Here is a 22,653-nt window from a genome sequence, read left to right on the forward strand (position 1 = left end):
CTTGTGTCTTTCCTCCTCCAAATTGTGTCTGTCTCAAGGGGGGCCACACAGTCACTTCATCTTTCTATCTCCAAGATCCCCAGACACAGGGAGTCTTAGTCTAATTAGATAAATGGTGGCTAAGAACTCGATGTGCATACCAGTTACTCTGGCAAAATTTGGGTTTTCTTAAATTGGGACTGTTCACATAAAGGAAATTCACATAGAGGATTATATCCCTACCTTTTAGACAATGCAAATGCAATTAGCTCATTCTCCTTGCTATGAGTTCTTTATCCACATGGATATTAAGAGTAGAGTTTGAAAATGACTACTTACATCTGGGCAAAGGGCTCTAGCAGTTTTTGATCCTCCTAATGTATCTGGTTCAGCTCCCAAAGCATCTGATTGCACTTGCACTGTGCATAGCAGCAGCAGTTGCATTTGCCCTAGCGTAGGAGCCAGCCCTGTGTTCCTGGCTACACCACCCACCTGTGGTGCGCCAGGATTCCCTTTCAAGAAAGAAGCCTTGGTTATAAAATGATGTTAAAATTTTAGAATGACTGAAGGGTTATATCAGTAAAGAGGGCTTATTTGGGGAGATAATGAACACTAGAGTATTGGAATAATCATGTTTATCCTTCATACAAGTGCAATGAGACTGGGAAACGAGGAGACTCTGCCAGGGCTGGTAAGGAGTCCTCCTCTCCATCTGGGGGCACGCCAGTAGATGTGCTACACATAGCAGAGAGCACATGGCCTTTGTTTTGACCACCTGAGTCTATGGATAGAGTAGGGAACCTGTTGGGATATCCCACCTCTCATCCAAACCAGAATAGTCATCACACATCTCAGAAAAGGGTTGCTCTGCTCTCAGCCCTGCTGGAACGTGGGGCTCCTGGTCAGCAAGATTCTCACTGGCCCCTCTGGTGGGAGTTTCAGATCACATGTCAGTTCCACCTATGGCTGGTGTAAACAGAAGTCCTACCCGAGCAGAGCACACACATACACTCTGTGCTGTGTAGAGCCACATTTACCAGGCTCCAGAAGCCACCTTAGCCCTGTGAGGGTTCATATCCATTTACCTGATGAGTCTAAGGACCCATTACTTTTAAATCCCATCATTTGAATTTCTAACCCAGAGGCTAAAATTCAGTAATATCCATACCACAGCCTCTGTGCATCAGTTAGGGTCCAACCAGGAAAACAGAAACCACTCTAAGTATTTAAAAACAGAGGCAACTTAGGTTAATGCAAAGAATTGGCTGTACCACATGGGTGAAGGCAAATCTGAGGAGCCAGACAGGGCTGATGAGATAAGCCAGAGATCAGCAAGAACAGGAAGCAGGGCTTCCTGAGGCTGAGAAACAAAGCGTTCCTGGGGCCCAGGGACTAGATCTGCAGAGGTCTGTTCCGAGGGAGCTGGAGCCTCAGAGGAGAACCTGCCACTAATGGAGAGACCCACCAGGTAGAACCACATGGGAGAAATGCCCTGGTCTTCCCCCTTGTCCTGCCCACCTCAGTTTCCACCAAGAGCTCCCCTGGGCTGAAGAGCAGCCAGGGTGATGTGGTCAGGAGGGGCAAGGACAGACCCTGCACTACAGCTCCGAGCAGAGGAAGGGGGCATGATGGACCCAGCCTGGGGCACGTAGGCTACGACACACACACTGTACGTAAGGTACTGTGACAAACAGGGGAAAATAAGGATATGGAGAAGACACATAGACATCGCAGGGTGGAAACGGCCTGGTCACACAGGCAAGCGCAGGTGTCCTGCCACAGAGCGGGAACCAGGTGAGGAAAGGCTCGAGAGGGGGAAACGCAGGGTGTGTGTCAGTCACCAGGCCCTGTGGATGATACACACCGATCTGCCCAGTCCTCACAGTCACCTGCAGCATCTTACCAGGAGGACACTGGGAGCAGAGAGGTGAAGTAACTTGCCCAAATCCACCTGTAAGTGGCAGCATAATTTCTGTGCCTGCCAGACAATGTCACATTCTTGAGAGTTTCCATAAATGTACCCCTTTTGGTAACACATTAGAGGAACAGAGCGAGTTGGAGTCGTGGAACGGGAGGAGGTGGCCGCCGGCGCCTGCCTGCCTTCCAGGGCAGCTCCTCCTAGGGACAGGGCGAGTGCCACCCTCTGAGGGCCCCAGACCCACACATGGACATGCCCCAAACACATAGGACCGACCTCCTCATCTGCTTCCGGAGTAACGACAGAAAAACAACTGGGGTGTTACCCTGACGATGGTGTCTTCATTTTTGTAGGAGATGAAGCAAAGGAATGAATCTTTCATGATGGATTTGCAAGTTTCTGAGAAGGTGATTTGCTGTCACCCCTCAGATAACACCCCATAAGTCACGGCTGAGCTGAGAAGACTGACTTTAGAATTATTCCTTTTTGAAAACTTGAATGCATTTAGCCCCAAATTTGGGAGGCCTATTGATACAAGGAAGAGAAAATCCAAAAAATATGACATATATCAATTGTGTGCTGAGGTCTGTGGTGTGTGAGAGTGTCGGTGTGTGTGAGTGTCTGTGTAAGGGGAGGGGAAGAGAAATAGCATAAGAAAACCTTTATCATGAACAAATATTCAGTCACAACCCTATAGCTAATGGATGAAATGTTAACATAAAATGAAATAAGAAATGATGGTAACGTTATAATATCTAGAATAAGAGCCCTGGAAATGCTTATATGCATTCTGAGTGTCTTTACCTTTAAGTAGTAGATTTCTCATTTTTTAAGTAAATACTTCATGGAGGGCATGTGGCTAGGACAACAGATTTGAATTGTGCTGAGAGAAAAAAACATTCTTCCTCTTGTAGCTGATTAAGAAGCTCCCAGATGATGTTATCCTGCAGAGAAACATACACATACGTAAGCATATATATGTGTGTGTATGTATGTATGAAATCTTTACATCTAAAATCATTTCCTTAAAGATAATAGCTAATTCCGAAAGCCTCTAATTTGAAATAGAATAGCTTATTGCTATAATTTTTAACAAATACAGTGGTATTTGTTTTTGTTGATATGAAATATAAAATATTTGTGAGAATTTGTATTAGTAATAAAAACAGGAAAAACACTTTCCCCAAGGTATATTATAGTAGTGGTGGTAAATTTCCTCTAATAGAAAATATCTAATTTTATTAGTAATAATCTTCTCTTCCTTGGCGCCAGAATTCCTAAAGATTCTCATAACTGAGTTAAAAGTACAAACAGTAGAATTAAAAATTTAACACATCCTATTAGTGAGCTGTCATGTTTTATGCAATCATTTCTATCTTATTTGTTTTGCTTTGTTTTTAACTATCAATATAAGCTGCTCTTTTCATGATAAAAATTACTCAATATTTATAATTGTTGACATTTACTAAGGAGCTGATTGTGCTTTTTAAATTGTGCCCTTAAAACAGCACTCAGACTCAGATGCAATACACAAATGTGTCAAGACTGTTGTAAAGTCTACATACCTGTCAAAACTCTTTTGCATGTATCTTTATGAATCATAGATGTATGAATGTATCAGATCTCTAGAGATGTTTAAATCAAACTTTAAATTTCATGGAACCAGGGGGTAGTCATGGAGTGATTTAGCAAACATTTTTTTGGATCGTGGCGTGATTACGAGTCAATATGGTCTCCATCCAGCCTGGCAGACAGGTGAGCAGACAGAAGAGGTACATGAGATAATTTTTCAAAGATGAAGGGGAAATAAAATCTCCCACAAGGGCATTTATTTGTCCTCCACATCCAAGGGATATCTCCCTGCCTGCCTCCCAAGCAAGGCAGCAGACTCACATCTAGGCAGTGAAAATCAATATTCTCTGCTTGTGTGAAATGACTCTTGGGCCCAATGGGGGCCTGATGCAGGGTCAGATGAACCCAGCCTGGCTCTTCTCTGGGGCCCCGGGTCCCAGGGACCTTCCAGCTGCTCCCATGAGCTCTGCCACCATCAACATCCTGCTCTCAAGAGACAGCGACTCAGTGCTCGATGTGTTCTCACTTAAATGAAAGATTATGCTCTATTCTAACCTCGGATGCACGTGGGTGTCACTGATACTCTGACAGATGGTGCAGTCTAAGAATTGAAGTGCAAAATAGACTAACTCCTCAGGAGGTGGTTCAATTCCTCTGTTCTTACTTGATTCCAGCAAGAAATCAGTGGGATTCTCTTTCAAGACCTAAAGACCACAGGCAAGCTGTGTAAAATATGAATAACAGAGATATTTCAAATGATTAAAATGCAGTTCTAATTTAAAAAAAAGACAAAATAACTTTTTTTTCCATTTCATAACAATTTATTAGTGCAAAACTCATTTCTGCCTTTAGCTTGAAATATATCAATGTTAAGTCAACAATCTTATATTAAACTGAGAATAGATATTAAGGAAAGAAAACCTTAGGGGAGAGAGAGATGAATTTTGGACTTCCTGTGCATAGGAGCTCATTTTTATTTTCTATCAAAAATTCAGACATATGACTAATTGTTGTCACTTGTAATCTGCTTTTAAAGCACAGCACCTGTGTGACTTAGGAACACTAAAGGGACCTGCCGATTAGAGAGAACACATTTTTCTCCAAGGGTTAATTTCTCTGGTTAATAACAGATATTGTGAGAGTTCACAAACCGACCATCTCCTATGCACAGGGGTACTTTATCTTACAACTAAACTAGGTGGATTTTCTTTTCCTAAAGAAAGTACAAAGACAAATAAAAGGATGAGGTTACCAACAGTAACTGAATTGGTCAAGTTTTAGAAAACTGCACTTATATTAAAACCTATATCTAGAAACTTCTTAAAATTGCATGCTTGCAGCCTAGACCTATATGATGTTCATAATAGACTTATTTAAAATAGTATATAACAATACTTAAATCGTCACATTGCCAACTCAAGTCTGATAGATCTGATACCTGAAATATATTGTTTTTTGACTTACACTGAGAGGCCAGTAATCCAAAATTTCCTCTTGTGGATTTTCTAGAATGTTAGTTTTGGTTAATAGATAATTTCCCCCAAATGGATCCTGTGGTTGAAAACACTTGGAAATAACGTATTAAACAAAGTTCAACAGGTTTCTTGCCTATGGGACTTTTTCAAAGGCTTTAATTAAGTAGGCAGATGTATTCCTTTACTTCCCAAGAAGAGCGTTTAACTTGGAACCCTTTCTGTATGTATGGAGACCCTCCAGATTAATAGTCAGCAGGTCTCACTTCGGGAAATGCTGGCTTAGTCCATCCATCTCTGCAGACATTGTGGGGGTTCCCATCTCTGGGTTTTGGCACTGCTCCCTCTGCCTGACACCCCCACATGGCCACAGGGCTTCCAGCATAGCTACCTGCTACCTGGCCAACTTTTAAAAATTCTAGTCTCAACTCTCTTTCTAGCTTCTACCTTGTTTATTTCCAATGTATCACCTTCTAGCATTTTCTATTAACTTTTAAATTTCATTTCTCTCTCTCTCCTAACTAGAAAGTAAGCTTCTTGAACGCAAGAAGGGATTTTTATCTCTTTTTTTCTTTGACTTATCCATAGGGCCTGCAATTTTAGGAACCTACCAGGCTAGAGCTTGCACTCAATAAATGTGTGTTGAATAAAGACATGGTAAATTCAAACTATCCATGCCAGAAAATTCCTGTGTCTTCCAACATGGTTAATTTGTTTGTTGGTTTAGGAGGCCAATGCCTTATCCATTAGGCTACTGGGGCTCCTGTTTGTTGGTTTAAATAATTATCGAGTACCTCCCATGTGCCGAGTTCTGTACTCATTGCCAGGACATCCTTTTTGGTGAACTGTAGAAGAGTTAATATCTTCTGGTCGAATGTTTCTGTCCTCAAAGACAAGTACTCATTTGCCGATGCACTTCTGGCTCTTGGGTTTGGCCAATCCAGTTCAACTGTGCCTCTTAGGTTTTGTTTTCTAATCACAGTGCTTTTCTGTGTCTTAAGAAAAGTATTCCTCAGAATAGGTGAACAACAGCTAAATAAGGTAGTAAACACCTTGATTAGAATGAGTAGGAAGTGTGAGGTCTTTTTCAAATGACTTGGGTTATCATTAGGACTAAATTCCTGGACTAGACCTTAGTGTCAAAGGGTAAGCATTGCTAGAACTTGTGAAATCACTGTTGATTTAACAAACACAACATAACTTTATTGAACACTGTTATGGGATAATTGCGTCCCCCTGACCCAATTCAAATGTTGAAGTCCTAACCCCTAGTACCTCAAAATGTGACTGTACTTGGAAACAGGGCCTTTAAAGAGTTAATTAAAGTAAATGAGGTCATATGGTTGGGCCATAATCCAATGCGACTGGGTCCTTATAAGAAAAGGAGATTGGAACTCAGACGTGCATAGAGGGAAGATTACGCAAAGACAGACACTGGAAAGGAGACAGCCATCTACAAGGCAGAGAGAGAGGCACTCAGATGGAACCAACCCTGCCGACACCTTGATCTTGGGCTTGCAGCCTCCAGAACATGAGCAAATTAATTTCTGTTGTTTAAGGCACTATTGTGTGGTACTTGGTTATGGCAGCCCTAGAAGACTAATACAGATTCTTATTTTATAAATAGATGTAGCAAAATCTTGTTCTTGACCTTAAGGAGCTTAAAGTTTGAGGCAACAGAAATAAATAGATACTTGCAATTCTGTGCAGTAACTCTTCTGATAGAAATGCTCATGCAGTGCCCTGGAGCAGATCCACCAGGAGCATCCGCCTTCGTGGGCTTTGAGGCCGGAGGTGAAGCTGGGAGGGTGTGGCCCTTGGACTGGGTTTGACAGGCAGTTAGGAGTGAAGATGCTGGAGCAGGGGTTCCAGGCGGAGCAAGCAGCACATGCTGAGTAGAAATGGTCAGAACTGGGAGAAGTTTGGTAGAAACTTGGTGGCTACGGTGTGGTTGCAGGAAATAAAGCTGAAGTGAACAGAAGCCAGATCATCAGGGGCTTTTATCTCCTCCAAGAAGCCATGGGTTTTACCTAAAGGTGATCGGGAGTCACTGAAGTGTTTTAAGCAAGGTTTACCGGGCCTAAGTTTTAAGGATATTTTTTAGGATGTACAGGAGAAACCAGAGGGAGAGAGACCAGCAAAGAAACTTGTACAAAAATTTAGACAAAGAATGCAGAAGGCCACACCTACAGTTAGATGTAAAGAAAAACCATGTAAGAGACACTGAAGAGAGTGAACCTCAGAAAGAACAGTGAGCATGAATGAAAAACACCCCGTGAGAACTTTGGTGGGAGGGGAAGGAGACAGAGGCTTGACATATGGCTCCTGGGTTACCGACTGGGCACTGTCCCAAAAAGGAAAAGCAAGAAAGAGCAATGGAAAACAAGTCCCCCCCAGGGAAATTTTTTTTAAAACTTTAATTTTGGGAGGCACCTCTGAATCTTTTTATTTGCAGGCCTGTGTTCTTAAAAGATTTTAGCCATTTGTTGTGAATTAGGATTTTGGTTTTCTAAAATCTCCTTAGAGCCATAGTCAATGTAATTTCTGAATATTTTCATTCTTTGGCACATTTCAACTCAATTCCATAAACATTTGATATTCTATTACAGGGTAGCCAGTTACTAGGGCTTGGTTTTTCTGTTAAGTTTATTTTCATGGTCTCAAGATTGAGGTTGCTTAAAAGAGGTAGCACATTAGTTAATGGTGAAATGATTGTAATAGTAAGAAAAGTGCTTCACATGTTTGTGGTACTTTATAATGCACTGACATAATCATTTCTCATTTGAGTCTCACAGTGACAATGTGGAATGATTGAGGACTATCATTTTATACAGACAGAGATGTTAGAAATGTATACCACATGCTTCTTCGGTGACTGCCCTCGCTCTCACTGTGAAAGTCCTCAAAATGCTTATGTGCAATTACTCTCTCGTATTTTCCCTTTGGCACACTCTAGTTGGGTTTTCGCTCCAACCACATCACTGAAACTGCTCTCGTTGATGTCAATGACCTTCACGTTGCCATATTCAAAAGACACTTCTCAGCCCTCAGCTTATTCAGCCTCTCAGGTGCATCTGACACCATCAATCACTGTCAATTGTGAAAATATTGAGATGCTCTGAAAATGCTTCCTTCCCTTGGTCTCCAGGACACCACCCTAGTTCCCGCCCCATTTGCCACTCCTATGACACCTGTCCTGGATTTTTTTCATATTTCTGCCTTTAAAACCCTGGCAAGGCTGAGGGCTCAATCTCAGGATGTCGATTCTTCTCTGTCTACACTCACTTTCTGGGTGACTTCACCCAGTTTATGGCTTTAAGTAGCATCTACAAGCTGATAAGTACCAAGTTATTTCCCCCACCCGGATATCCCCTACCCTGTGTGGTTAGTATCCAAGTTCATAGGGACAGGATAAGCTATGCTACATTGGTTTTACTAACAGAATGAGAGTTTATTTCTCACTCCCACGTAATCGTCTACTGCTGTCCCTGGCGAGGCAGCTCACTTTAGGCATGTTTCTCTCCTCAGCAAGTGGCTCTTAGGCTGGGGCTCCTTCCATTCTGGGGTTCTATCATCTTCTAGGGCCTCGGAGTCCTTCACTTCCAGCCACGTGCACAAGGGGAAAAGAGCATGGAAGATTCACAGCTATTTTATATCCGGGTCTGGAAGTGGTGGACCTTACTTCCACCTACATTCCATTCTCTGGAACTTAGACATCTGGCCTCACCTAGAGGCAAGGAGGCTGGGACACATAGTTTAGCATGCTCCTGGGAAGAGGAAAACAGAGTGTTGGGGAACTCCACCAACTCCATTGCAAGGAAGAAGGAGCAGTTTATGACTTTGTTTAACCCTGTCCTGACAGATCGTTCCTACTGTTTATTTTGGAGATGGGTTATTGGCAGTTTTTGATATGGAGAAGCAGTGCATGTTTAGTGATTAGAACATGAAATGTGCTCAAATACAAGGAAATTCCAGGCTGACTCTAGTCTCCTGCAGAATAAGGCAATGATACAATGAATACATCTGTACTATAAAAAGCACAATGTTCCGCAATAAGGCAGGACCATCTGCAATACTTCCAGAGTGCTATTAAAAATATTTGCTTATTCTGTTCTAATAACAACTCTAATTCCCTTTAAATGGCAATACTTTTAAACCATTATCCTCTTATCCAAGTCATGTCAAGCATGTGCAGCTAAGCAAGAATAGGAAATTTTAAGTTGGATTTAAGATGTATGCTTATGAAATGTTTATGGTTTTATCTGAGTTCGTAAGCATATGCATCCTTAAAAACCCACATGAGGTTGGCCAACAGTCTGAATTTTACCATGTAGAGAGTTTGAGTGAGGCAGTAGAAGGGTAATATAGTAGGGGAGACAAGGGTTTAGACCATAAGATCTGACAGGTATGGATTCAAATTCCAATCAGCCTCTTATTTGCTGAGTGAACTTGGGCAAGTTTTAACCACTCTAAGTAAAGCTATGTATCTTGATCTGTAAAATTGGGATAATATAAATAATATAATATGGCACCTACTTAATATTGTCATGAGTGTTACATGAGACAACACATGTAAAAGTGCTCAGCATAGTTCCCACTGCATGCTAAGTGCCCAGTAGTTCCTCGCTATTAAATTATCTTTACTGACTTTAGTGTTTTCTCTTAATTATACCTATTAAGACTTTAAAACGTTATTATTCTTGCTTGTTGCAAACTTAGAGACCAAAGGCATTAATGTGGTTAAAAGTTCAACATTTGCCATAAAGGTTTGCTTTGAATGGCTTCTGTGTTCCTTCCAACATGCTTTCCTCTCCAAGAGACATCATGATGTTGTGAGTTTAAGCTCTAACTGGCAGGTTGGATCATATGAAGCACACTGTCTCTGCTGGCATTGATTTCCTCAGCAAATCAGTGCTTCAAGCAATCTGGGTTTCTCCATGAGTTGGCTTTTAACTAATGAGCAGCAATCATCTGTTTACCACTTAGGAGCCTGGTGAAAAACTTGAATGAAGATGAATTATTGTGTACTAACCATAATGTATTTGCTATTTAATAGTCAAATATAAACCCTTTTAAAGGTCACTGTGGTTAGAGAAGCTGGGAGTGATTTTAATGGCAAATTAAGTTTCCATTGCTTGAGCTCAGCTCTGCTGACTCAGAGTGATAGGCTGGATGCATTTGCATTCCACCCCTTCTCTCCGCCCAGCACTGGCAATGGTCACCTCCTCGATCATCTCACCTGGCCAGCAATGGGATTGACAGAGCCAGGAGAGGATGCAGTTGTACTATTTGGAGTTCTGTTAAGTAGGAAGTAAAAAAAGCAATTGATATTATATTAGTTTTCTTGTTACTAAAGGATTTTCTACCAGGCACAAGGCAGATATTAATGTAATCAGGATATTCTTTAAATTGATAGTCATATTTTCTGTTGCTTTGGCAGAAATTTGACAGCTATGCACCACAAGATGATTTCTCATCTATTTTTTCTTTTCTTTTCTTCTCTCTTTTCTATTATGTTCTTGTTGTTGTTTAAATAGAGGTCATCCATAAGCTTATTCTTGAAAAAAAAGTGGGGCTAAGTAAAATGGGGACTAAGTAAAATGGGGCTAAGTAAAAGTGGGACTCCTAGTGACTGATCAACTCCTGAAGATTCTCAGTCACATATATTTATTCAAAAGCAAAACTTTTGCTAACTATGTAAAGTCTTATATAAAATAAGACTTTTTATTTTGGCCTTTAATTCAGCCTTCCCCTGATCTTCACATCTGCCTATCTAAGCTATTTATTAGCTCTGCCCTCAGGAACTGCCATAAATCTGAGAATCTAAACCTTGAATCTTGTGTCTTTCCTTCAAACAAAGCATTGTTGTTTCTGTCTCTCCCATTGGACAATGAACTGAATGAAGGCAAGGAGTGTGTCTTATATACCCCCGTACCTTCTACATTCTATTCATACGAGAAGCTCAAAAACTGCTTGTGGAACTGTTGAACACAATTAAACATGAAAGGGGTAGTCAGAGAACATTGTTTATGTTGCAGCCAGGGAAAGGTCCAAGCTTGACCTGCTGGCTGAGCCAGTTTAGCTGAGAACCAGTTTTGCTTAATACAGTTAGGAGAATTGCCAAAGACTTAGACGTGTTCGAGGATCTAGAGAAAACTTTATTCCCTAGCATGCTCTGATCTGAACCTGCAGGAAAAAACCCAATGCCCCTACTAATCCCAAGAGAACACTGGATTGGTACAGCTTCTCAGAGGTCCACAGTGCCTTCTTTTTAAAAAAAAATTTTAATTTAAGTTATTTATTTATTATCGAAACATAGTTGATTGTACATCTCTGTGTAATACAGAGGTGAACATCAATACCTGTGTGCAATACATGATGCTCAAATCAGGGTAATTAGTATATTCAACATCATACAATGCAATCGTTTTTCGTGGCTCTTTATGAACAGTGCCTTCTAGGAGCATATATTCTAAGAAAATCCATAGTCCATTGTCAGATGGCGCCGTTGTCCAGCTTCCTTCTTAATGAACACGTTCTCTTCTCTCTCATGCTGGGTACTGATTTTTTTTTTTAAGTGTTAGATGTGTAACCGCTTTTGTATGAGTTCTCCATTTCGTGACAAATAGATGGTTATGTGACTTTCACACTAATGACTGCCTCATGGTATAATAGAAACCCATCACCATGAAATACAGCATTTTTAGAAGGCACTTTTGCATAAGTGGAGCCCATTTATGCTGCTGAAAATGTTATCTGCCTACTTGGATGAGGGAAATAGATGTCATTGGTAGGACATGCATGAACTGAATAGATAAAGCCTAACTCCCCTCTATGTCCTAACACCACCTGCAGATCTACATACATGCAGTTATATGAATGAATGAGTGCATCTGGCCAAGTCCTGAAAGACACTCAGTCTTCCCTTAGACTAAAGCAAAAGAGGCAAAAGGTTTAAAAGGCAGCTCCTGTGTCTTCCTCTCTCTTTTCTTCTTTGCATTTGTTTTTCAGAGGAATCTTAGTAGAGGTGGGGAGTTCACTGTATTTGCACATTTGAGTGGTCCTGTTCTAGTTTTCACGTAAGAGCATTAGGAAGAGGTGAGGACATAGAGTTAGAGAGGACAATCAATGTGAAAGAAGCTTCCTACGGCAATGTGATTTTGAGTTCATGTGTGTTTTGAACACTGTTGTAAAGCATGTTATCCCACAGGCATTACACATCTCAGAAAATAGCACTAGTAAGTGCTTCACTGTCTGGCAGGAAACTAAGCCAATTGCCACAAGTAACATCTGCATCTGATTGTCAAAGACAGAGAGAGAAAATACTTTTGCCTGTATCATGTTATTCCTAAATTCTGATCAAACACAAGAAATGGCAGCTGAGTGATTCCCACACAATGCCAGTGTGGAAATGAAGTGCCAACAAAATGCCTATTAAAAAATAAAGGACATTTCTAGTAGATTGCAAGAATCACTTAACACTGCCCAGGACTCCCAAAGAAGATAAAGAGCCCCTTAGACAGACAGAACATCCTGAAATGTGTCTTGTGCCTTGTAATTTATGATGTTATTTTCATTTGTTTTTAGCATTCCGTGTAAGGCAGAAAAGACCATCCTTAGAAAAGCTTTTACTGTACTTAAATAAATGGCTACTTCCATTTTGAGGAGTTTTGAAATATTTACAATCATCATATTTAAAATTTTTAATTTTGAGATAATTGTAGATTCACATGCAGTTGTAAGAAAGAATACACAGATCCCATATACCCTTTACATAGTTTTCCCAAAACATAACATTTTGGAAAACTAAAGAGCAGTATCACAACCAGGATATTGATTGATATAGTCAAGGTATGCGAGTAGAAACTTCCTTCCTTCACCACAAGGATTGTTCATGTTACTGTTTTATAGCTTCCCCCTTTCCCCCCAACCTCTGCCCACTCCTAACCCCTGACAACTACTAGCCTATTCTGCTTCTGTGATTATGTCATTTTAAGAATGTCATATAAATGATATGTAACCTTTGGGATTGGCTTTTTTTACTTGACAAAATTCTCTGGAGATTCATCCAGGTTGTTGTGTATATCAATAATTTGTTCCCTTTTATTTCTGAGTAGTTTTCCATGACAAGGATGTACCAGTTTGTTTAACCATTCACTTACTGAAGGACACCTGCATCATTTGCAGTTTGGGCTATTATAAATAAAGCTGCTATGAACATCTGTGTACCAGTTTTTGTGCAGACATAAGTTTTTTTCCTCTCCAGGATAAATGCTCAGGAAGGCAATTGTTGGATCACACGGTAGTGGTATATTTAACATTTTTAGGAAACTGCCAAATTGTTTTCCATATTGGCTGTGCCATTTTACATTCCCACAATGTAAAGGGATGACCCAGTTGCAATCAACGTAAATGTATGATCACAACATACGAAATCCAGTTTCTCTGCATTCTTACCGGCATTTGGTGTTGTCGCTATTTTTTTTTAAAGCCATTCTGATAGGTTTGTAGTATCATATCTCATTGTAGTTTTAATTTGCATTTCACTAAAGGTTAATAATGTGGGACATCTTTTCATGTGTTTATTTGATACTGGTATATTTTCTTCAGTAAGGTGTTCCCTCATGTCTTTTGCCCATGTTCTAACTGGATTGTTTGCTTTTTTACTGTTGCATTTGAGATCTCAGTATATATTCTAGATCCTAGACCTTTGTTGGGATGTGGTTTGCAAATATGTTCTCCCAGCCTGTAGTATCAGCTTTCATCCACTTCACGTGAACTTTCACAGAGCAAAAGTTTTAAATTATGGCAGTATCCAAATTATTATTTTTTTTTCATTTTATGGATTATATTTTTTGAGTCAAGTCTAAGAATTCTTTGCCTAGTACTAGATCTTGAAGATTAATTTCTATTATTTTCTAAAAGTTATATAGTTCTATGTTTTACATTTAAGCACATAATCCATTTAGAGTTAATTTTAGTATGATATGTGAGGTTTAAGTAAGGTTCATTTATTTGCCTATAGAGGTACAATTGCTTCAACATTACTTTCTGTGAAGCCATCTTTCCTCCATTAAAATGCTTTCTCACCTTAGTCAAAAATCAGTTGGACGTATTTGTGTGGATCTATTTCTGGGTTCTACATTTCTTTTTCATTGACCTATGCTTTTTTCCCTCCACCAATACAACACAGTCTCGATTATTGTAGCTATATAATAAGCCTTGAAATTTTGTAGAATAATTCCTTCCACTTTATTTTTCTTTTTCAAAATTGTTTTAACTACTCTAGGGCCTTTACCTTTTCACGTAAATTTTAGAATAATCCTGCAAATATCTACAATAACATCTTATGTGGATTTTGATAGATATATTAAACCTGTCTATCAATTTGAGGGAACTGACACATATACTATGTTGTTTTCCAATCCACACATGGTAGTCTCTTTATTCATTTAGATATTCTTTTATTTCTTTCATCAGTATTGTGTAGTTTTCAGCATACAGATCCTGAATATATTTTGTTAGATTTACACTAAAGTATTTAATTTTTTGAGCAACTATAAATGGTAATATATTTTTAATTTTGTTGTCTTCATGTTTATTATTAGGATATAGAAAGATAATTGATTTTTGTATGTTTATTTTGTGTTCAGTAACATTGATAAACTCACTTATTAGTTATGGCAAGGTTTTTTGTAGATTACTTGGGATTTCCTATGCAGACCATCATGTCACCTGAGAATAGAGATAGGTTTATTTCTTCCTTTCTAATCTGTAGGCATTTTAGTTTCTTTTCTTGTCTTACTGCTGTGGCTGAAACCCCCAGCACTGTGTTGAATAAGAGTGATGAGATCAGATACCTGCTTTGTTCCTGATCTTAGGAGAAAGCATTCACTTTTTCACCATAAAGTATAACATTAGTTGTAGGCTTTTGGCAGATCTTTTAAAATCATATTTAGGAAGTTTCTCTCAATTTCTATTTTTTCTGAGTTGTTATCAAGAGCGAGTGTTGAATTTTTTCAAACGCCATCTTCTGCATCAGTTTATATGATTATGTTATTTTTCTTCATTGGCCTGTTAATATGATAAATTGCTGTTGTAAAGACACCAGGAAATTGTTTTAATCAGGTATGGTAAGACCTGCAGACATGGAAATAATTATCATGATAGAAGGAGTTTGTTATACTCACAGATCACTAGGAATAGGAAACATGCCACGCCACACCATGGGGGCACATGGGGAAGCCCCAAGGTCAGTCAGGAGGCAGTGGGAATAGTGGGAGAACTTGGGAAAGAGTCTTTATTGTGGCTCTCATGGGAAGGAATGGGCAAGGCAGAAAAAAGCAGATTTAGGATTGGCTAGTTTGAATAATTTCAGTGGACTTCTGGATGTTGTCTGGTACCTGACCCTGTAATGATTAGGGTAGGAGAATAGTGGTCCAGAGTGTAACAGCCCAGCAGAGTTGGTTAGAGGCGTGGTTGCTGTATTGGTTACTTTGCATATGAAAGGAGCGCTCCAGGTTAGTCATTTGCTAGCTTTAGAAATCAGCTAGTCCTAGGTGCTGCAGCCCCTCCCTGGGCAAGAAGATTCCAGATGCTGAAGCATCAAATATAGAAACTAAAAAACATGGTTATTACAATTACATTGATGAATTTTTTAATCATATGTATAATCCTTCATATATATATATATATATATGTTGTTGTTGAACTCTGTTTGCTAATATTTCATTAAGGATTGTTGCATTTGTACTCATAAATGATATTGGTCTGTAATTTAATTTTCTGGTACTGTTTTTGTCTTACTTTGATATAAGGGTAACACTACTTCATAAATGAGTTGAGAAGTATTCTCTTCCAATTTTTGGAAGAGATTGTGTAGAATTGGTGTTAATTCTTTAAAAGTTTAGTAAAATCCTTTAGTGAAATCATCTGAGCCTAATGATTTACTTGTGGTAGCTTTTTAAATTGAAAATTCAATTTTTTAGGCCTATTCAAATTATCTAGTTCATATTGGATGAGTTATGATAGTTTGTGTTTTATGAGGAATTAATCTGTTTCCTCTAAGTTGTCAAATATATTGTTTACAGATTTCCTGATTATCATTTTGATTTTGCAAAGTCTGTAGTGATATCTATTATTTTATTCCTGATATTGCTATTCTGTGACATCTGTTTTTGTTTCTTTGTCAGACTTGCTAAAGTTTTGTTAATTTAAGTGATATTTTCAAAGAATCAGCTCTTCACTTCATTGATTTTCCTTATTTTTCTATTTTCAATTTTATTGATTTCTGCTCTGATCTTTATTATTTCTTTTCTTTGGCTTTCTTTGGCTTTATTTTGCTTGCTTCTTTCTAAGTTTTTGGGGTAGAGGCTTAGATTATTTATTCAAGACTTTTCTTCTTTTCATATGTATATACATATTTAATGTTACAAATGTCCCTGTCAGCATTGCTTTAGCTGTGTCTCACAAGTTTTTATATGTTCTATTTTCATTTTCATTCAGTTCCATGTATTTAAAAAAATTTCCCTCAAGAATTCTTCTTGACCCATCCGTGGTCAAGACAGTTTTAGAATTGTGTTGTTTAGTTTCCAAGTGTTTGGAGATTTTCCTGTTATCTTTCTGTTATTGATTTCTGGTTTGGTTCCACTGTGAATGGAGAAAATAGTATTATTTTACTTCTTTTCAATTTGTTGAGGTTTATTTTACACCCCAGGTATGGTGTGTCGTAGTATATGTTCTATGGACTCTTGAAAATAAAGTGTATTCTGCTGCTGCTGGATGAGGTACTTTATAAATATCAATTGGATACTACTAATTAATGGCATTGCTGAGTTCTATATCCTTGCTGATTTTTGTCTAAAAGCCCATCAATTGTTGAGAGAGTAATATTGAAGTCTCTAGTAATAATTGTGGATTTATCTGTTTCTCCATTCAGCTTTATCAGCTTTTGCTTCATATATGTTTCAGTCTATCGTGTTATATTTGAGGTGAGTTTCTTGTAGACAGCATATATAGTGGATCATGTTTTCTAATCCACTCTGTCAATCTCTGTCTTTTAATTAGCATATTTAGACCATTTACATTTAAATTAATTATTGATGTGTTAGGGCTTAAGTATGTCATTTTATTTTTTAATTTTCTATTGTCATCTCTGTTTTGCATTTTTCTGCTTTCTCTTTCCTACCTTTCTCTGGGTTATTTGTACTTCTTTTTAGTATTCCATTTTGATTTATCTATAGTGTCATTGAGTACATCTATTCATACAGTTTCTTTTAGTGAATGCTCTAGACTGTAATTTATCACAGTCTTTTGATGTTGACACTTCACCACTTCAAGTAAAGTATAAAGACCTTGCCTTCCTTTGCACACACGTCCCTCCCCAATTTATAGTACAATTGTCTTAAATATTTCCCGTACATACATTTTTGAAGACCTTGCCTTCCTTTGCACACACGTCCCTCCCCAATTTATAATACAATTGTCTTAAATATTTCCCTTACATACATTTTTGAACCACATCATAACATCATGATTTTTGTTTCAACTATCAAAGATAATTTAGAAAACTCAAGAGGAGAAGAAAAGCCTACAGTATTTACCTATAGTTTTGCTTGTTGTGTTCTTTCTTCTTTCCTAATGATCCAAGTCTCCTTTAATCTTTTCCTTTCTGTTTAAGAAAAGATTCTATTATAATTTACTTTCTGTTTAACAGAACTTCTTTAAGCTATTCTTTTAGGGTAGGTCTTCTGGCAACAAATTTGCTTAGTTTTCTTTCATTTGAGAATTTCTTGATTTCCCCTTATTCATAATGGGTATTTTTACTGGGTATAGAATTCTGGGTTGACAGCTTCTTTTTTTCCAGTATCTGAAAAATATTGTACCACTTCCTACTGGCCTCCATGGTTTCTAATGAGAAATCTGCTGTCATTTCATTTGTTTTTCCCTTAAAGGCAAGATATTGTTTTTTTCTGGTAAACTTCAATAATCTGTTTCTGGTTTCCAAAAATAAAATTATGATGTGACTTGGCATCAGTTTATTTGAGTTTAAACTGTTTGATGTTCACTCAGCTTCTTAAATCTGTAGGTTTATGTCTCTCATTACATTTTAGAAGTTTATAGCCATTATTATCTTGAGTACTTTTCCAACCCTGACCTCTTTCTCCTTTCTTTCCAGGACTTTGATGGCACAAATTTTAGATCTTTTGTGAAAGACGCACAGGTCCCTGTTTATTTTTTAAAAGTCTATTTTCTCTCTATTGTTAAGGTTGGGTAATTACTATATTTTTATCTTCCAGTTCACTGATTCTTTCCTCTGTCACTTTCATCTGCTGTTGAGCCCATCTGCTAAACCTTTATTTTGGTTATTGCATTTTTCACTTCAAAATTTCCACAGGTTTTTCTTTATATTTCATATTTCTTTGTAAAATCTTGTTTCTTTGTTGAAACTTCCTATTTGTTTGTTTGTGTTGAGTATGTTCATAATTGCTGTTGAAGCACATTTTATGATGGCTAATTTAAAATTTTTGTCAGGTAATTCTACCATCTCTTTCATTTTGTGTTGTCCTCTATTGATTGTCATTTTTCATTCATTTGGAGATTTTTCTGTTTCTTGGTATAAAGAGTGATTTTTTTTTTAACTTGAACATTTCTGTATTATGTTCTGAAACTCTGGATCTTATATAAACCTTTGTTTTAGCTGGCTTTTCTTGACACCTCTCTGGCATAGGAAGTGGAGTGTGCTGCTTTATTATTGCCAGATGGAGGTAGAAGTCCACATTCCTCATCAGCCTCTGTTGACACCCATGGACTGGGCCTCTTCAGTATTGCTGGACTGGGTGTGAGTTCTGACTCCCTATGGTCTCCACTGACTCTGTGGTAGGGGTGGTTAAAGTCTTTACTCTCCACTAGTACTCCTCCCGCACCATCTCAGTGGTGGAGAGAAGGGGATCCTCATTACTGACAGGTAGGGGAGGAAGTGCAGTTTCCACACATGGACTTCAATGACACTGCAAGGTGGGGGAGGTGTTCATTACTGGCCATCAGGGATAAAATTTCTGGCTCTCTACTGGCCTTCTATAACATTACCCTGACAGGGGTGTTATGCACCATATTTCAGCCTCACTAGGGTGAAGGTCCAAGCTGCCCACATGGTTAGGAAGGAACCTCAGTTTTTTTCTGTGGTACTTGGCTGGAGTAAAACAGTTATTGTCTAAAAGTTGTCTGTCTTGCTAGGATACCCCTTCCAAGGTCATTCAATTAGAGTATAGCCTTTTTTGGAATTTTTAAAATTTGTCTGCACCAGTTGGTGTTTCCAATTTGTTGCCTTCTTTTGGCCCAAGTCTGGGATATATGGTGGGAAAAAAATGAAACCTAGGGAACTCTCTACCATGTCCTTCATTGGGTCCTGAAGACTCTAGCTGTTCTGCCTTCTTTTCTCTACCTTCAAAGTCTTCTTATGTTTATTTTATATGCAATGTCCAAGGCTTAGTTGTGCTTAACCAAAGAAACAGGGAGAAGTATGTCTACTCCATATTGACAAAGCATAGAGAGTGGATAGAGCTCAGGTTAAAGAAGGCAGGAAAAGGGGTTAGAACCACAGAAAGCCCTGGCCAGTGGCAGTTTCTGGCAAACCCAGTGATTGTCACACAGTGGACACTCACAAATGGGTGCTGAACTGAAGAGGTGTGAGGCATGAACTAATTCTTCAGGGGAGAATTAAAGGCACTAAACAAATCATTAAATAATTTCTGTTTTCCCCACTACTCAGTAAACTATGTATTTATATTATTAAATACTGTGTCACCAGCATCAAGTAGGGCATATTGTAGCCTGCCAATAAATAGTTCTTAAATCCAATCTTTAAAAAAGTTATCTGATTTGGAAAGAAAAGAAGGAAAGGAAAGAAGAGAAGGGAAGGGAGGGGAGGGGTTAGCAGAATTTGGGTAATCCTAGTGCTATTCACAATACTTTTGGTCCACCTTTTACTGGGCACATGGTAGAATTCCACTTCCTGACCCTCTGGAAGTCAGTCATGTGTTTTACCTCTAAAATGTGACAGATAAGGCATGTCACCTTGGGGGCTGACTTTAAAAGCTTAGGTGTAATTCTTCCAAGTGGTGTCCCTGGGCTACGGCAAGCAGCATTTTTCCAGATGGGAGAGGCTGCATCCCTGGTTGAGTGCACATCGAGCAGGGCAGGGCATTTAATGTGAGCAAGAAATCAATCTTTATAGTTTTAAATGATAAAAAGCAGGGATTGTTTATTGCTATAACATTACATAATTTATCCTGAATGACAGAAAATAGTAATAGTATGTCTTTAGCAGCTGAATTATAGGTGATTTTTCTTTGTGTCTTTCTTGTCTTTTTGTGTTTTCTAATTTTTCAAATAATGTCTTTTAAATCTATTTTTGACTTTCTAAAATGTGTATCATTTATGTAATAAGAAAACAAATAAAATTAATTTAGAATAAACTGGGGTTGGCAGATACATTTTATTATAATTTGAATATGATTATAATCTGGAATAATGTAACATTTTTATTGATAAGTGCATAAAATGCACAGAATTAATATCATTTTCTTGAACTTAGGACATGTTTTGGTGCATACTCTTCAGTCCCCAAGAACTCTGAAGGACAAAGTGTTACACTGTCATGAAATCGAGGCCTACCGTCTTGAGATAGGACTGCTCCAGCCCCTAAGAAATGCACCTCCATGAGGGTGGTGGACCTACTTGGCATCCTGGGAGACTTTTGTGTGACTGACAGCTTCCCTTTTATCTGCAGTTTGCTAATGTGATCAGGCAGAGGTGACCAACAATGGTGGATGTTGAACACAACAAGGTCGTGCTTACTAATTTTTTCTTCCCTTACCCCCCCCTCTTCACAACACTGACACATTATTATTAATGACACGACCAAGGCTCATTCAGGAATACCAAGAGCATTTGCACCTTGACTTTATTAGACAGGAGGGCCTTTTGTTTGAACTTCATGGGAGGGATCTGAAGAAAAGTGATCCTGCTTCTACTCTGTTCCAAGCCCAGAACCCTAATGGATAGGGTTTATGCATGTTTGTCTGCACATATTCACAGGCTGACTTGAATGAGATCAGAAAAAGCCCAGACCTCTAACGTGGCAGACCCATCAGCCAGGGCCAACCTAGGAAGAACTTACAGGATCTCCAGTGTAGTTTTTCCTTTCAACCTCCCCTCACACAAATGGAAGACAGTTTTTAATGTCTTTGATGATATGAGTTCCGTGGACTAAAACTGAGTCTCCAGATATTTTTGAAAAGGTTAATACATTCTTGGTGATTTTGTCTACTGTCTCTTAAGTATTATTTAGAGTTTTCTTCCATTTACTAACTTAGAAATGTATAACACAATAGAGCACCGATAGAAATAAAAACCTTCTTATTGGTACTATTATAAAAGATGTTAAGCCCTGATTTTATATATAAATGCTTTACTTTCGTTCTTCTATAGCACTTCAAACCCTTCTATTAGTGTGTGAGATAATGAATTATACTCCTAAGTAAGACATTCAAAGGGGCCAAAAAATGTGAGGCAAGTGCACAGAACTTATTGTAAAAGAAAAACTTTGGGGAATGGTCTCTTTTTTAAAAAGATACATAGAAATTTTAGACCCTGAACTGTACATAGAAGAGAAAAGACAACCTTATGAAGAACTTTTGCATTTTTAAAATCAGATTTGGATTAATGAGAGATCATGACAAATGTACGAATTAGTATAAATGACCTCTCTACCCCTATACTTGTTGGGCCCATTAAACATTTAAAAATAAAACAAATGAAACAAAAAATACACATCCTGCAAAGCAAAGATCTTTTACTGAAAATTTCTAGTTTAGCCTTTAAAATATTTAATTACTTTCTGCTCTGTAAAATGTCTAGATAGAGGCAAAAATTACTTTTAAGTTTTTCAAATGTCAACCCTTAAGAGCTGTTCCATGTACTGACATTGGAAACATTGGCGTGGAAGATGCCTAGAGATCCTGTAGACTCAAAGGGTTCTGAAAAAAATTAATAACCTTCTTTCCTTGTTACTAAAAAAGACCCAGGCAAGGCATTTCATACACCCTCAGGGAGCAGCCAGCTGCCTGAATTGTTAGCTCAGCGAGGCTCCCTCTGCTTTCAGCTTACCTTGTTAAAATTTTACAAAGATGTTTGTTGCAATGAAATTGATTGACAACAAACTTGACAATTCAAATAACATTTAGACATGTCTTCTTTATTAATTCCATTAACCAAGATAAACCCAATGTCTGAAGCCATTCATCAGAACCTAGTCTTGTGGGACTAGCTCAGACTTTGTGGCCAAGGTCCCTTGTTCTGTGGATCTGATTAGCACCAAGAGCAGCTTCCCAACCTCTAATACATAAGCTGATGCCCTGATCTAAGTTCCAAAACTGTAGCCACTTAAAACATGCTCTTATTTCCAAATATTTACAAAATGAGTTGATCTGCAGAAGAGGATGCTCATATTCCCTCAATTACGGGGACCAACTAGCCCATCAATCAAGTAATTTTTTTCCCCTGAGACCTACTGTGTGCCCCCAGGAAGGAGTAAGAAGCTAGTGCTGTAATCTCTGAAGATGTTGATGGCAAACCTTGTTCGACTTTGATCTATTCTTGCGAGCCCAACTTCTTAAGACGCTTTGAAATCCTTTTGTAACCCTTGCTACA

The 22,653-nt window shown here is 38.4% G+C and overlaps 1 protein-coding gene across 1 annotated transcript in view; it reads left to right on the plus strand.

Annotated features, from left to right (window-relative positions):
* Positions 1-22,653, plus strand: part of CLVS1 (clavesin 1) — a 175,866-nt gene that overhangs the window by 121,436 nt on the left and 31,777 nt on the right. The gene's annotated exons all lie outside the window — the stretch shown is intronic.

The sequence above is a fragment of the Cynocephalus volans genome, chromosome 15 (genome assembly GCF_027409185.1).
Source record: "Cynocephalus volans isolate mCynVol1 chromosome 15, mCynVol1.pri, whole genome shotgun sequence".
Taxonomy (NCBI): Eukaryota; Metazoa; Chordata; class Mammalia; order Dermoptera; family Cynocephalidae; genus Cynocephalus; species Cynocephalus volans.